At 46.5% G+C, this 17,871-nt stretch overlaps 1 protein-coding gene across 1 annotated transcript in view; it reads right to left on the bottom strand.

The window, feature by feature from the left end:
• LOC137761472 (protein FAM163A) overlaps positions 1-15,428 on the bottom strand; it is an 88,759-nt gene extending 73,331 nt beyond the window's left edge. The window contains exon 1 of the mRNA XM_068538399.1: positions 15,379-15,428. The gene's annotated coding sequence lies outside the window, so the exon portion shown is untranslated. The remainder of the gene's footprint in view (positions 1-15,378) is intronic.
• Between the last annotated feature and the right edge of the window lie 2,443 nt (positions 15,429-17,871).

Genomic DNA, 17,871 nt, shown 5'->3' with positions numbered 1-17,871 from the left:
TCTGACCCATCACTCTGCCTCTACTCAAAAATCTACAGTGGCTCCATATCTCCTACAGGGTCAAGTCACGGTCCTTAGCCAGGGAGGCAGCATGCCACGCTCTGTCAAGTCTCTCATTTCTTCTCCATAATCTAACATTTCCTACTCTGACATCACTGATTATATGCAGTTTCCAGTTCCTCCTGCCATTTCTTGAGCCTCCGGGGCCTCCCTCTGACTGCAGGATCCAGGAGACTTCCCTCCTTGTCTGCAAAGATGTTCCCTTCTTGTCTGCAAAGACTTTCACCTTCACGTTCCAGCTCAAACACTACCTGCTCTGGAAAGCCTTCCCTGCCTTGTCTGGGCACAGCCAGGGTCTCCTTCTTCCATGCTCCTAGCATGTGATACAGTCATTACAACATTTATCTGATCAGATTAATACCACGAGAGTAGGAACCATTCCTATTCATCTCTGTATCTCAGCCCCGGATGCAGGCTTGATGCTAAGTTGTCTTCAACTAACATTATGAAAGGAATGAAGAAATGAGTTCCTCCGTATATGAATGAGGTCAGAAGAGATTGGGCTCTTGAATTAATTGAACCTCTTCTCTTTTCACCCTGGCCCAGTGCCCTGCCCGTATGATTAAATCCCTAATAGAATCTGCCCTGGCTAAGCACCATGTACAAATCCCTCAGCTTAAGTAGTAGAAAAGCTTCCAAGTGCTTGGAGAAAAAAGAGGTTGGTGCCTCAGAGATGGGACATGAGACAAGTGGCAGATGGAGAGGTGTCCATCTACTTCTTAGCTACTAACTTCCTGGGAGTATTGATGACTATTTCATACTAAAACCAATTTTGTGTTCAACAGCTAGCCACTGATGGTGAGGATAAAAGTTAAAAGCGGAGCCTGCATTTGTTGGTCACTTTCTATGTGCCAGGCATAACTCTTTAGAGTAGGCATCATGGGTATTATACTCATCTTACAGGTAAGAAAACGGGCTCAATGTCACACACCTAATAAGTGCTTCAATATCACCTTTCTCTAGCTTCTTCACCCTTTCTCTCTTTACTGTCCTCACCATGCCCATTCTAAGATAATGCCCTTCCTCCTGTCTCCCCTCTATTCACCCTTCCTTTTCTTCATCGATGGCAACACCCTCATCTTGCCACCACCGCTTACAAGCATCACTTACAAGCATACTGACATCCGACCTAACCCTACCCTCCTCCTCTCCAGTTAGCCCCACGAGTGGTCCCTCTCCACCCTAAGGCCAGTCCCTCCACCTGCACGTTTGATGCTGTCCTCCCATCTTCTTAGGAACCTCACATTGTGAATTATTCTTCATTTAACCTGTAACTTCTCCATTCAACTGGATCCTTTCCATTGGCATTTAAATGTGCTCAGCTGTCTCCCATTAAAACAATTAAACCACCCTATCTCTCTATCACAGCCAAACCTCTGGAAAGATTTATACATGCAGTGTCCATTTCCTCACTTTCCACTTTCTCCTCCACCGACTACAATCTGAGTTTTGCCTATCACATCACTGAAGCTTTTGCTTAAACCACTTGTGATCTCCATGTTGCGAAAGCCAATGGAGTTTTATTGGTCCTTGTTTTCATTTACCTCTCAGCAGCACCTATGCTCTCTCTTCTCTTCTTCAGGAAACCCTCTGCTCTTGGCTTTCATGAAGTTTTCACCTCCTGGTTTTTCTCTTATCTCCCTGGATCATCCTTCTCTGGTTACTTTTCAGGCTCATCCTCCTCTACTTGAAGTTAGTGCCAGGCCTTCTCTTCTAAGCCCATCCTTGCTCCATAGGCAGCCTCATCCATGTCATGGCTTCAATTACCCCTAGATGTTGATGACTTACAGAGGCATATTTCCTGCCCAGACTTCTCAAAACTCCTGCCTATATATCCACCTGCCCTCCTGATCTCCCCATTCAGATGGCTCAAAGGCTCCTCAAATACAACAAGGCTGAGGTTGAACTCATGATGTTTGCTCTAAAGTCTTGTTCTCCCTCATTATTTCCTGCCTCAGGGAATGGTACCACCATCTACCACACAAAGCTGGGAGCCTAGGACTTATCCTCAAAACTTCCTTCTCAACTCTCACATCCAAGCCATCACTTCCTGTCCATTTTATCCTCTAAACCTCTCAAATCTGCCTACTTCTTTCCATCTCCACTATATACGTCCAAGCCCAAACAAGTGTCATCTTTCACCTGGACTCACTTCAAGTATCAAGTGAGTCTCCTAATAGGTCTCCCTGGATATACTCTTGACCACCTCAAATAGACTGTCCACACTATACAACCAGCGTGATCTCTTTGAAATGGAAAATCTGACTATGTCACTCTCCTGCTTAAGTACTTCAGTGACTACCCACTGCTGTAGAATCAACATCAGATCCTTACTGTGGCTGATAAGACTCTGCATGTTCTAACTCCTTTCTACCTCTCCTGCTCATCTCGTGTGTTTCTCCCTCTCACTCTCTGCACCCGAGTCCACTGAGAGGCCTTTGGCCTCTCAAAATGCCATGTTCCCTGTAGCCAGGGACCTTCCCCATTCCTGGAATATCCTCTCCCGGCTCCCAAAGTCCCCTCACCTCCTTCGCTCCTGCTCACTCTTCAGGTTTCAGCTCAGTCATCGCTCCCTCAGGATGACTTCCCAGGTGCTCCCTGGATGGCCCCAGACCTCCCATTAAACCCTCTTATAATGTACCATGTTCTCTACTTCAGAGCTTTTTTCACAGTGTCACTTTACATTTCCCTTGCGACAAATTTGTTTCCCGCAAGCGACTTCAAGCTCCATGAAGGCTGCAGCTTTGACTGTTTTGGTTTTGGTCCCCCTCAACATTGTATCCCCTGTGATACTCAATAAGTACTTGCTGACATCTTGAAAATGCGATCCTCACTTTTCAACCTGACTCTAACTAGCTTCTGGCCTCGTTACTTCTCTGAAATTGCCCTTGTTAAAGTCAACAACCTTCAAACTGCCAAAACTGTACTCCTGTGGAGTCCTGATGTTCTACTAGCTGCACTGAGGGTTTCCTGCACTAAAATAGACACCTGGCAGTCTTTCCCCAATTCTTAGGGGAAAATATGAGCTGACAGATCATTCTCAATTTAAAGATTTTGTTTCAGAAAGTTTTCTTGATACGTGACACCTACTCTTCTATGTCTGTGGTAGAATCTGGCATAGGATGCTCTCTGATTTAGTTCAAAATTATAATTCATCCATTTTAATATATAAATATATCATGGTGTTCTCCAAAGAACACCATGATTCCCATGGGTTTCATGACACGAACAAGTGTTTGAGACTTACTGGCCAAATCCAAAGAAAAGTTTTTAGTTTTCTGATTTGTTCTCTTGGTGGTGTCTCGTACAATTTATCATATTGGTTATTCATAGCAACCGGCATTTTTTAAAAATTATTTTTAATATTATTTATTTATTTAAAAATTTTTTTTGCTGAGTTGGGTCTTCATTGCTGCACGTGGTCTTTCTCTAATTGCGGCAAGCAGGGGCTCTAGGTGTGCGGGCTTCAGTAGTTGCGGCACATGGGCTCAGTAGTTGTGGCTTGTGGGCTCTAGAGCGCAGGCTCAGTAGTTGTGGCGCACGGGCTTAGTTGCTCCAAGGCATGTGGGATCTTCCCGACCAGGGCTTGAACCCGCGTCCCCTGAATTGGCAGGCGGATTCTTAACCACTGCGCCACCAGGTAAGTCCCTAGCAACCAGCATTTATTGAGAAAATATTACGTTTTCCCATTGCCCTTTGCCCCTATTTTTACTATAGCATTTATCACCTTCTCCTGTGATCTCTTTCATGTACTGCAAGTTCCTGGAGGGTACAGGGACTGTGGCTTTTCCTTCTCTCCCTCTCCCTCTCCCTAGTGAGCCCAGCATGTGGCCCAGGCACATGGATCACGTTTGTTGAATGCAGGAATAAATGCATGAGTGAATAAAAGACCGAATAAAATAGGAAGACAAAACTTAAATCCTCAGCCTCAGTACTCTTCCTCCTAGTCTCTGCTGCCTCCGAACTGGAAAACTCAGTGACACAGTGGTTTGATACAACAGAAACATAGATTTTACATATGAAAATACCATCCACTGTTATTTTTAAAAGTAAAATGAATCCGATATAAACCTATTATAACTTTACAGGTCTAGTCCTTGTGAGCTTCACTCCTAATATCTAATCCATCATTAAGCCCTGTTGATTTTACCACACACACAAAAAAATCATAGTGACTGCCTACTTAATGGGGAGAGAAAGTTTTATTCTGTATCTAAAAATGCTATGTATTATGTCTGTAGCAGAAGCTGGGTAAATCATGACATTTTACTGATACAAGTGTATCTTTAAACACTCCATATTCTATCATAACCCTGTGCCTTTGCCCAAGCTGTTCTCTTAGCCACCTCTGCCCTTTCTCCTGAGCTTGTCTATCAAAATCATACTTAACCTTCAAGGCTCAGTTCAAAAATCAGCTCCTCCAAAAATACCTTCATGATCTACCAGAATTACTGGGGCCAGCCTGATTCACTTTAGCCCCTCTGCATGTGACCGCACGTTGCCTGTACCTCTACTTGGCATTTACTTCTTTAGTCTGTAGAGTCCTGCTGATGTTATGACTGTTCCTCTCCCACACCGCCTTGCAGGCAACTCAAACCCAGGGACCAGGCCTTGCTCATCTTTCTGTCTTTCCAGTGCCTTAAACAATAGGCATTTTCTGAATTGAAGTGTGTTAGGCTGATCATCCACTACTAGTATGTATGTAAATATCATCTGTGTGTGTGTCATAAGGTGACTTTTTAAAAAATAGTTGTGGTATCTGGCTTTCCCCCTTCTGGCTAGGTTCTGGCAGCCTTAGCTGAGAGCCCAGTCTAGCTTCTTGCTCTCACCTCTACTGGCAACAGAGCATACAGAAGGAGCAGCTGCCTGTGTGCTCCAGAATTTATTTGGAGAAAAATTCAAGCTATTTTTTTTTTAAGTGGAATGGGAGTCAGAGGTGAGTCCTAGCCAGTGAGCTGCATAGGAGAAGAAAGGTTTGCAGTGAGCAAGGCTCTCAGTTCTCAGGCTGTTTTGTTTCAAACAGCAGACAGACTCCCAGCACAGACCTGGTGTTCAGGGGCCACCCTGCTCATCTTCCTCCTTGGGGGCAGACATCGGGCCTCCCGAGCACATCCTCACAGCCCTCCACACCACTGGTGTCTGGACAACCCCTCCTCCCTCTGTCCCTGGGGAACATCACACTTGCAGTCCACTCAACCCAGCCCTAATGCACACACAGAGACAGAAGCAAGAAAGATGGAAATCCAAACCAAAAGCGCTGACTGCTTTGTCCCTGAACCATGCCTTATACAAACCTATCCAGCCTGCAAAGATTCCAGCTCAGCCACATGCTGTTATAACCCAAACTGAGTATGCGAGCACCTCTGTGATGCCGCTGTGCCTGTGCTGCAGGTTACTGTGCAGAGATCGGAAAAGTCATTGAAAGGAGAGCATAAAGATGTCGTTGCTTGATGGCAAAGAGCCTGGGTTCTCACATGTACCTGATCAAGTGGTTAAATGAGATAATGTAGGCAGAGTGCTTAGCAGAGTAACGGGAACAGAGAAAGCTCCCAATGAAGGCTTCCTACCTAACAGTGCTGGAGGACCCCTTCTCGTGTGATTAGAAGCAAGTCTTTCTTCCACTGCTTCTGCTATTCAACAGCTGCCCTACCTGAAGGAGGGAAGGCAGTGCCTAATAACCTGTCCCCATACCCTTCGTGCATCTGCTGGCTTCCAAGCTGCATGGGGGGTGAAAAACTGAACTGGGCATCTGTGCAGATGGGAAGCAGCCAAAGGGGCATCTAGGGACATACTGATTGATGCAGGTGACAACTGCATCAATAACCTACCTTCCTTCCTCCTCTGGGGCAATACAGCCCAAGAGACCCCAGAGCAATTTTCAAACCTTTTCTTTCAAGCGTATTGCCCTTCCTCTCCTTTCTGAGGCCCAAATGCAACACCAGAAATAGACCTTCTTCTGCCCTCTCTGATGCCCAACCACAATGTTCCTCCTGCCCCCTTACCTAGTGCTGTCCAGGCACTGACACTTTATTCTGTATAGGGAAACAGTAGGGCGGTAAAAAGAAGGATAGTGTCTATTTCTTCATGTTGTTTTCAAGATTGGAGGATCCTATCTTGCCTACCCAGCTCAGAGAGGCTAAAGACACCTCTCTCCCCAGCTTTCCAAGAAAACTTGCACAGTTAAATTTAAAGGAATTTTAGATGGTTCAGAGCCTATGAGCCCTGTGTGGTCTCACAGCCCTTTGGCTTTTATCCCAAAGGGAAGCTCTCAAGCAACCTGAGGGGGAGTATTGCCCCACACTGTTCAGCTGGAGAAGAGCTTGAGGGAATATGTCAGACACAGGGCAAGGAAAGAGGTTTTTTAAAAATAGTTAATGGGGGATAGCTTCAAGATGGCGGCAGAGTAAGACATGGGAGATTACCTTCCTCCCCACAAATACATCAAAAATACATCTACACGTGGAACTGCTCCTATAGAACACCTACTGAACGCTGGCAGAAGACCTCAGACTTCCCAAAAGGCAAGAAACTCCCCACGTACCTGGGTAGGGCAAAAGAAAAAAGGAAAAACAGAGACAAAAGAATAGGGACGGGACCTGCACCTCTGGGAGGGAGCTGTGAAGGAAGAAAAGCTTCCACATGCTAGGAAGCCCCTTCACCGGCAGAGACGGGGTGGGGGTGGGGAGAGCTTCAGAGCCACAGAGGAGAGCGCAGCAACAGGGGTGCAGAGGGCAAAGCGGAGAGATTCCCGCACAGAGGCTCGGTGCCGACCAGCACTCACCAGCCCGAGAGGCTTGTCTGCTCACCCGCCGGGGCCGGCGGGGGCTGGGAGCTGAGGCTCGGGCTTCGGAGGTCAGATCCCAGAGAGAGGACTGGGGTTGGCGGCGTGAACACAGCCTGAAGGGGGCTAGTGAGCCACAGCTAGCCAGGAGGGAGTCTGGGAAAAAGTCTGGACCTGCCTAAGAGGCAAGAGACCATTGTTTCGGGGTGCATGAGGAGAGGGGATTCAGAGCACCGCCTAAATGAGCTCCAGAGATGGGCGCGAGCCGCAGCTATCAGCGCGGAACCCAGAGATGGGCATGAGACACTAAGGCTGCTCCTGCAGCCACCAAGAAGCCTGTGTGCAAGCACAGGTCAATATCCACACCTCCCCTCCCGAGCCTGTGCAGCCCGCCACTGCCAGGGTCCCATGATGCAGGGACAAGTTCCCGGGGAGAACACACGGCTCGCCTCAGGCTGTTGCAACCTCATGCCAGCCTCTGCCGCTGCAGTCTCACCCCGCATTCCGTACCCCTCCCTACCCCCGGCCTGAGTGAGCCAGAGCCCCCTGATCAGCTGCTACTTTAAGCCCATCCTGTCTGGGCAGGGAACAGATGCCCTCAGGTGACCTACACGCAGAGGCGGGGGCCAAATCCAAAGCTGAACCCCAGGAGCTGTGCGAACAAAGAAGAGAAAGGGAAACCTCTCCATGCAGCCTCAGGAGTAGCGGATTAAACCTCCACAATCAAACTGATGTACCTGCATCTGTGGAATACCTGAATAGACAACGAATCATCCCAAAATTGAGGAGGTGGGCTTTGGAATCAACTGGAGACTTGGGGTTTGCTTTCTGCATCTAATTTGCTTCTGGTTTTATGTTTATCTTAGTTTAGTATTTAGAGCTTATTATCATTGGTAGATTTGTTTATTGACTTGGTTGCTCTCGTCCTTTTTCTTTAATATATATATATAGTTTTCCCTTTTTCATCTTTTGTGAGTGTGTATGTGTATGCTTCTTTGTGTGATTTTGTCTGTATAGCTTTGCTTTTACAATTTGTCCTAGGGTTCTGCCTGTCCATTATTTTTTTTAATATAGTTTTTAGAGCTTGTTATCATTGGTGGATTTGTTCTTTGGTTTGGTTGCTCTTTCTTTCTTTATTTTTTTTATTACGTTTTTATTTTTAATAATTTTTTTTAATTTTTTATTTCAATAACTTTATTTTATTTTTCTTTCTTTCTTTCTTTTTTCTCCCTTTTCTTCTGAGCTGGGTGACTGACAGAGTCTTGGTGCTCCAGCCAGGTGTCAGGCCTGAGCCTCTGAGGTGGGAAAGCCGAGTTCAGGACATTAGACCACCAGAAACCTCCCGGCCCCATGTAATATCAAATGGCGAAAGCTCTCTCTGAGATCTCCATCTCAACACTAGGACCCAACTCCACTCAACGACCAGCAAGCTACAGTGCGGGACACCCTATGCCAAACAACTAGCAGAATAGGAACACAACCCCACCCATTAGCAGAGAGGCTGCCTAAAATCATAATAAGGTCACAGACACCCCAAAACACACCACCAGACATGGTCCTGCCCAACAGAAAGACATGATCCAGCCTCATCCACCAGAACACAGGCACCAGTCCCCTCCACCAGGAAGCCTACACAACCCACTGAACCAACCTTACCCACTGGGGGCAGACACCAAAACCAACGGGAACTACGAACCTGCAGCCTGCAGAAAGGAGACCCCAAACACAGTAAGTTACGAAAAATGAGAAGACAGAGAAATACACAGCAGATGAAGGAGCAAGGTAAAAACCCACCAGACCAAACAAATGAAGAGGATATAGGCAGTCTACCTGAAAAAGAATTCACAGTAATGATAGTAAACATGATCGAAAATCTTGGAAATAGAATGGAGAAAATACAAGAAACCTTTAACAAGGAACTAGAAGAACTAAAGAGCAAACAAACAATGATGAACAACACAATAAATGAAATTAAAAATTCTCTAGAAGGAATCAATAGCAGAATAACTGAGGCAGAAGAACAGATAAATGACCTGGAAGATAAAATAGTGGAAATAACTACTGCAGAGCAGAATAAAGAAAAAAGATTGAAAAGAATTGAGGACAGTCTCAGAGACCTCTGGGACAACATTAAACGCACCAACATTTGAATTATAGGGGTCCCAGAAGAAGAAGAGAAAAAGAAAGGGACTGAGAAAATATTTGAAAAGATTATAGTTGAAAACTTCCTTAATATGGGAAAGGAAATAGTCATTCAAGTCCAGGAAGCGCAGAGAGTCCCATACAGGAAAAATCCAAGGAGAAACACACCAAGACACATATTAATCAAACTATCAAAAATTAAATACAAAGAAAAAATATTAAAAGCAACAACAGAAAAGCAAAAAATAACATACAAGGGAATCCCCATAAGGTTAACAGCTGATCTTTCAGCAGAAACTCTGCAAGCCAGAAGGGAGTGGCAGGACATATTTAAAGTGATGAAGGGGAAAAACCTGCAACCAAGATTACTCTACCCAGCAAGGATCTCATTCAGATTCGACAGAGAAATTAAAACCTTTACAGACAAGCAAAAGCTAAGAGAATTCAGCGCCACCAAACCAGCTTTACAACAAATCCTAAAGGAACTTCTCTAGGCAGGAAACACAAGAGAAGGAAAAGACCTACAATAACAAACCCAAAACAATTAAGAAAATGGTAACAGGAAAACACATATCAATAACTGCCTTAAATGTAAATGGATTAAATGCCCCAACCAAAAGACATAGACTGGCTGAATGGATACAAAAACAAGACCCGTATATATGCTGTCTACAAGAGACCCACTTCAGACTTAGGGACACGTACAGACTGAAAGTGAGGGGATGGACAAAGATATTCCATGCAATTGGAAATCAAAAGAAAGCTGGAGTAGCAATTCTCATATCAGATAAAATAGACTTTAAAATAAAGACTCTATCACAAGAGACAAAGAAGGACACTACATAATGATCAAGGGATCAATCCAAGAAGAAGATATAACAATTGTAAATATTTATGCACCCAACATAGGAGCACCTCAAAACATAAGGCAAATGCTAACAACCATAAAAGGGGAAATCGACAGTAACACAATCATAGTAGGGGACTTTAACACCCCACTTTCACCAATGGACAGATCAACCAAAATGAAAATAAATAAGGAAACACAAGCTTTAAATGATACATTAAACAAGATGGACTTAATTGATATTTATAGGACATGCCATCCAAAACCAACAGAATACACTTTCTTCTCAAGTGCTCGCGGAACATTCTTCAGGATAGATCATATCTTGGGTCACAAATCAAGCCTTGGTAAATTTAAGAAAACTGAAATCGTATCAAGTATCTTTTCCGACCACAACACTATGAGACTAGATATCAGTTACAGGAAAAAATCTGTAAAAAATACAAACACATGGAGGCTAAACAATACACTACTAAATAACCAAGAGATCACTGAAGAAATCAAAGAGGAAATCAAAAAATACCTAGAAACAAATGACAATGAAAACACGACGACCCAAAGCCTATGGGATGCAGCAAAAGCAGTTCTAAGAGGGAAGTTTATAACAATACAATCCTACCTCAAGAAACAAGAAACATTTCAAACAACCTAAACTTACACCCAAAGCAATTAGAGAAAAAAGAACAAAAAAACCCCAAAGTTAGCAGAAGGAAAGAAATCATAAAGGTCAGATCAGAAATAAATGAAAAAGAAATGAAGGAAACCATAGCTAAGATCAATAAAACTAAAAGCTGGTTCTTTGAGAAGATAAACAAAATTGATACACCATTAGCCAGACTCATCAAGAAAAAAAGGGAGAAGACTCAAATCAATAGAATTAGAAATGAAAAAGAAGAAGTAACTGACACTGCAGAAATACAAAGGATCATGAGAGATTACTACAAGCAACTATATGCCAATAAAATGGACAACCTGGAAGAAATGGACAATTTCTTAGAAAAGCACAACCTCCCGAGACTGAACCAGGAAGAAACAGAAAATATAAACAGAACAATCGCAAGCACTGAAGTTGAAACTGTGATTAAAAGTCTTTCAACAAACAAAAGCCCAGGACCAGATGGCTTCACAGACGAATTCTATCAAACATTTAGAGCAGAGCTAACACCTATCCTTCTCAAACTCTTCCAAAATATAGCAGAGGGAGGAACACTCCCAAACTCATTCTACAAGGCCACCATCACCCTGATACCAAAACCAGACAAAGATGTCACAAAGAAAGAAAACTACAGACCAATATCACTGATGAACATAGATGCAAAAATCCTCAACAAAATACTAGCAAACAGAATCCAACAGCACATTAAAAGGATCACACACCATGATCAAGTGGGGTTTATCCCAGGAAGGCAAGGATTCTTCAATATACACAAATCAATCCAAGTGATAAACCATATTAACAAATTGAAGGAGAAAAACCATATGATCATCTCAATAGATGCAGAAAAAGCTTTCGACAAAATTCAACACCCATTTATGATAAAACCTCTCCAGAAAGTAGGCATAGAGGGAACTTACAGTCCTCTCTTAAACAGTCATGTACCACAATGTTCATTGCAGCTCTATTTACAAAAGCCAGGACATGAAAGCAACCTAAGTGTCCACCGACAGATGAATGGATAAAGAAGATGTGGCACATAATGGAATATTACTCTGTCATACAGAGTGAAGTAAGTCAGAAAGAGAAAAACAAATACTGTATGCTAACACGTATATACGGAATCTAAAAAAAAAAAAAAAAAAAGGTTCTGAAGAACCTAGGGGCAGGACAGGAATAAAGATGCAGACGTAAAGAATGGACTTGATAACACAGGGAGGGGGAAGGGTAAGCTGAGACGAAGTGAGAGAGTGGCATGGACATATATACACTACCAAATGTAAAATAGATAGCTAGTGGGAAGCAGCCGCATAGCACAGGGAGATCAGCTCGGTGCTTTGTGTCCACCTAGAGGGGTGGGATAGGGAGGGTGGGAGGGAGGGAGACGCAAGAGGGAGGAGCTGTGGGGATATATGTTTATGTATAGCTGATTCACTCTGTTATACAGCAGAAACTAACACACCATTGTAAAGCAATTATACTCCAATAAAGATGTTAAGAAATGTACAAAAGAGTTTACAGGTCCACTCTCCCTGGAGGCAACAGGTATTATTAGGTTTTGTGTACATGGTTATGCAAATGCAAGCAAATATCTTGGACTGCTCCTTCTTCCTCCTCTTTTATAGCATGAAGAGTAGCATATTATAAACACCCTATGCATGTTTTCCACTCAGCCCTATATCTTGAAAACTGTCATATATCAGTTATATAGTAAGCTTCCTAAATCTTTTTTTATGGATGAACAGAACAGTATTCAACTATCTGGAAGTACCACAAGTCCCCCTTTGATGAGCATGTAGGTTGTTCTTTCATAGTTCAAACAATGCTATAATATACACATGTCTTTGTGGCCACATGCAAGAACAATGGCAAATCAGATTCCTAAAAATGAAATCACTGAGTCAGATGGCATGGGCATTTCTAATTTTGATATAGTTTTCTAAAATGCTCTCCAAAGGAGTTGTACCAGTTTACTCTCCAACCAGCAATATATGAAACTGCCTATTTTTCCAGAACCTCATCAACAGTTTATCAATCTTTTTGATGTTTGCTAACTGAAAGGTAAATAAATACGTCACTGCATCTTACACTTAACATATTAAAGAAATTAATCCATTGTGTATGAATTAAATGCCTGAGTCCTATTGGGAAAAAACAGCATCCAGTTTTACTAGGCCAGCACTTTCTCTGAAATCTAATGGGGTCACAAACATCCCTCAGACCTACAAATAACAGTCTTTATTCACAATGTTCTAGATTTTCAGCTACCACATGTGCGTCTATTCTTAGTGGGAGAAGCGTTGCCCTGTGGAAGGAGCAGACACTTTGGAATTAGACAGACCTGGGTTCCAGGCACAGCTTTGCTACTGACTAGCTTTATGATCTTAGCAAATTACTTAACCTTTCCCAAACTCAGTCTCCTCACATGAGATATGGGGCTCATAATACTGATTTTGCAAAGCTTTATCTCTGGTACATAGAAGGTACTTAACAAATAGTAGCAGCTTTCATTAGTGTTAATAATCATCAGGCCAGATTCTAAACCTCAGGGCACTTTTCACAATTGACAGGACCTGAAACAGCCCAGCCAGGGCCGAATGGCTCTTTTGTTAAGTGGCCACCCAAAGGATTCCCAACTCCTCCTTGAAGTCACCACACCCTCCTTCCAAAGTTAGCAGGAGAGCTCACTAAAATCCCACCCAAAGCCTCTGGGTGAGGGGTGGGCTGTTTCTGTGCCAGCCTCCGCTGCTGCCAGATGATGTTTGTATTCAGACTAAGGGCACTCTGGTCTAAGCAGAGCTCATTTCCAATTTCAGATGGGCAAGTCAGAGGCAAAGCAGAGATCCTTGAGCAAAACATGAAGGACTTGCTCTCATCGTTACCAGAGCCCATTTTTCCTTTCCCAAGCACTATTTTTGATGAGGTCACTAAATGCAGATTTCTAGTTTTGGCAGGAATGCCAGTGGTGCTAGGGCTTCTATCTAGGCATGTAACACTCCCTCCTCCCAAAGAACTTGAGGCTTTTCCCATTTGCGCATGGTCCTGTCTCATTTCATCCCCCAGGATGGCAGAAATTATGATAGTGAGGGAGGGCGCTGCTGCTGATCGAATGCCCTGGCTGAACCTCAGGAAGCCATATTTCAGTTCCTCCCTGCGTGCCAACACGACCCCCATCTCTATATTCTATATGCGGGTTTGGATCCTCTCAGGCACAGGATCTGGAACCTCCTGGGAGAGGTCTGAGAAATTATAATTGCTTTCAGAGAATGTTCCTTTGCTCTTTCTTCCCCTTGGTCCACCTCTGTCAGTTTGAAGCAAACGGGCAAGATCTGAACATAATTTCAAGTACTTCATTAGTACAGAAAGAAAGTGGCCTTTCCCCCGCCAAGACTCCAGATCCCAGCCAATCGCAGGCAAAGTGAACATGCAGGATCTGAAGTCCCCCATCGTTAGTCTCTCACAAGGTATAAAACGTGGGTCTGCCTCAGACACGGGCGGGCCGGGCAGGGCACAGATACCAGACTGCGTAGACGTCGACCCCTGCCAGTTACACGGCTGCCTCCTCAGAATCGGACCCCTAGGCCTGCCGGTGAGAACCACCCTCCCCGCAACCGGGATCCTCCAGCCAGGCCGCAAGCGTGACCTGGGGCTAGGGGAGGGTCCGCAGCTGGGCAGACTGGAAAGGACGAGAGAAAGTGCCTTAACTGACTGCGGGGCCCCAGTCTGCAGGTTGGCTACATCCCCGCCCCATCAAACTAGTTAGAGCGAACTTCCAGGGCCCCACAATTCCAACAGAGGAAAGCAATGCCCACGTGAGACACAAGAACACAGGTGGTGTAAATAGCCCAGGGCCACTGACAGAGAAGACAGCTCTCCACCACTGCCCTCCTTCGCTGCCTTCGGAGGCGCAGAGCAGCGAGGAAGCCCCCCTGCAGGCGGTCTCCCGGGCGCCGCGCTGGGCACTCCACCCGCCCATCCCAGCCAGACTCCGAGTGAAGGGGACTCGAGCAGCAGAATGCGGGTTGAATTCACCCCGACACTGCTTTCCGCTCACCTCCCGATCTCTCTACCCCGGCCAAACCCTCCTCCGGGCCGCTGAGCGGAGCTTCGATGTGGCCGGCGCCTCGAGACAAGCCCGCCGCGCCCGCCCGTCAGCGCACGGCCCTGGGGGATGGGGTGCGGGACGCCCGCCCCGGGGCCTCAGGAGGAAGCGGACAGCGGCCCAGGTGAGAGTCCGGTTTCTCTGTCCCTGAGGCAGACGGTCAGCCCCCGGCGGTCCTGGACCTGAGAGGCCGACCCGGCGCCGCGAACGCACCTCCGCCCGCCTTATTTTGTAAAACTTCAGGAAAACCACCAGCACACCCAGCCCAGATTGCAAGGCTGGCCCGGGGGCGCCCGCGCGCTCGGATCCACCCCGCCGCACAGTCCGACCGCTCCCACCCACCCCGGGTCAGCAGCCCCGGCCCGGCGCCCCGCTCACTCACTCGCGCCCGGCCAGCCCTTGCAGCCCGCCGTGTCGCGGGCCCGGGCAGCCGCATGGTCCCCGGGAGCTCGCGGGAGCCGAGGCGCAGCAGCCGCGTCCGTGTGGGGTCCCGCCGGGCGGAAGACGCCGGGGAGCAGGTCGGCAACGCGGGGCTGAGGCGGCAGCAGCAGCAGCAGCAGCAGCAGCAGCAGCGGTGCGGCCGGGGGCAGGGACCCGGCAAGGCCCGCCCCGGGGCGGGGACGGCGCGACCCGCGGCCTGGCCTTGAGGCCCAAGACGTCCACCCTCACCCCCTCGGAGCGAACGGCTCGGGGGCCGAGCAGGAGAGGCGAGCGCGGACCCAGAGCCAGCCGGGCACGGCCACGGCCAAGATAGGGGTGGGCAGAGGGCGGCGGCCCCGGGGAGCGCTTACCCGGCTGCAGAGGCGCCCTCGAAAGTACACGCTGGCCCGACACATCCCCGCGCGAAGGCAGGCGCCCCGCGAGGTCCTCGGCCCGCCCCCCTCCCCCCTCCCCCGCCCCCGCCCCCGCCCCGCCCCCGCCGCTCCCTTCCCCTCCCCTCCTCTCCCCTCCCCTCCTCTCCCCTCCCCCTCCTTCTGGGAACCTCGGCGCGGAGCGGCGCCTTACACATTACCTCAGCTGAGCGGCTCAGCTCCGGCGGCGACTCCCGCGTTCGGTTCCCACGGGGTCTGCGCGCGTCCTTCCGGGCGCCCCTGGTTGGGGAGGCCCGCGTGAGGCTCCTCCGCCCTCCCCGGCGCTCAGAGGACTGGCTTTGCACCGAGCCGAGAACCTCATCGCCCCTCCAGGTGCCGGGGCTGGGGGCAGGTGCCGAGCGTCCTGATTGGCGCTGGCCCCAGTCCTGGGAGAATGCCCTGCGAGAGAGGCTGCCTGCTCCAGGGCGAAGGGAAGGGATAAAACAGTGCAGGCTGTTGCCTTCCAAAGAGGCTTCCCTTAGCTCCACTGCCTTTTTGCCTAAAAAATGTAAACTTGGAGTCGAGCGCCCTAGGAACTCTCGCGCGGGGGACTTGGCGTGCTACATACACAGACTGGGTCCAGCACGGAAGCTCCCAGGAGAATGAGAGTCTTAAGGACCAGGGTGTGTCGCTATCCACTGGACGTTGCCTTGAGAGCCGCCTGAAAGGCTCATCTGTTTTCCTGTTTCCGGCCCGCAGTGGTCCCTGTAAGTCCAGTGACACCTGATGTTCCCGCCGTCGAGGGGTACCCGGTCCTCGTGGCGGGGCAGGGAGTCAGTGTAAGATCAGAGTTGTGATGGCAAGATCTGGCAGGAAAAAGCAGGAAAGAAGAAGCAATGCTCGTCCCCACCCCACAACACAAGAAGAAAACGTTAACGGTGCTCTCGGTTTCTTGTTAAATCATCCTCTTGTAAAGTTTTTTTAAAGTTTTTAAAGTTGCTTATGTGCTGTACCCCAAAAAATAGTTCTGACATCAGTAGTTCAGAAGATCTGCTCGAAAAACTTGACAGGATGAGGTGGAAACTCATCTTTCTGTCACTTTCTAGCACTTCCAAACTTTTGGAACTTTTACCTGTTTTGGCCTGTTTATCTTTCTCCTGACCCTGCTCTCCAGTCTTGGTTGGACTGAGGACTGGGGAGGAGGGAGGGATGGAGTCATCCAGGTTAATGCTCAAGGAGGGAGGGTTCTCCTCCACATCAAATGTTTTCCTTTTCATACCCCGGATAGTCTGGAGGATTCAAAGCAAAGGTGAATGAAGTATCAATTTGAAAAACAAACAAACAAACAACAACAACAACAAAACCTGAAAAACCATAGTCCCTCAGCTCAGGTCCTAGTTGTAAAGGAAGGGAGTAAGAAATTTAGTACTTGTAGCAAACTTTATTATTCCTAAAGCACTTAAAAAAAAAAAAAAAAAACCCATCCATAGGCACACCTAATCATGCCAGCAGGTTTGCCATTCCCTCAAGACTCCACTTTTATTCCCTCTCTCTCTTCACAAGTTTTAAATTTTGACCTCAGATTTTCCTGTGCTGCCTTTTCTCACACAAAACCTCACACCTACATTCTTCCCTCCTCATTTCTTCTTGAAGACAAGGCAGTGAAATATGAAGAGATGCGTATTTTGTTATAAACAGTTATACACAGAGAAAATGAAGACAACATACAGCCTAAGAAATCATGATTTACTAAACCTTGTAATAACCACCCAGCTCATTGCCATCAACCCAGATCCCATTCCCTTTCATAAGTCCTTCCCACTAAAGCAACAACTATCCTAACTTTATGGTAATTATTTCCTTATACATCTTTATAGTTTTATCATCTTGTTATACATCTCTAAACGCTATAGTTTTTGAACTTTCTGTAAATGGAGTAGTGTAGCATGAATATTTTGTTGTATGTCTGGCCTCTTCTTTCACTTGGTTATGTTTATGAGGTCATCTATTTTTGTTGCATGTAGTTGTAGTTGGGGTTATTACAAATAATATTGCTAATAACATTCTTGTATATACATATATTTCCTGGTGTGCAAGGGCAAGCTCTTCTTTAGTGTATATACCTTGGAGGGGAATTGCTAAGCTATAGGGTATACTTATATTTAACTTTATCAGATATTGCCAGATTGTTCTCCAAAGTGGTCATAAAGTTTACACTCCCACCAGAGATGTATGATAGTTCCACCTGTTCCACATCCTTTCCAAACATAATATTGTTATATTGTTGACTAATGAGGTTGTGCACTTTTACATGTGTTTATAGGCTAATCGAATTTTCTGTTTTGTGAAACGCCTCTCCAGATCTTTACTCACCACAGGAATCCCTCAGGTTTCCCTTTTATAGCCACACCTGCTTCCCCTTGGCACCCCTTCCCATCCCTAACCCCTGGAAACCACTTGTCTATCATTTCTAAAATTGTGTAATTTCAAAAA

Source organism: Eschrichtius robustus, chromosome 3 (genome assembly GCF_028021215.1).
Source record: "Eschrichtius robustus isolate mEscRob2 chromosome 3, mEscRob2.pri, whole genome shotgun sequence".
In the NCBI taxonomy this organism is placed as follows: Eukaryota; Metazoa; Chordata; class Mammalia; order Artiodactyla; family Eschrichtiidae; genus Eschrichtius; species Eschrichtius robustus.
This window is presented reverse-complemented; position numbering and strand designations above follow the sequence as displayed.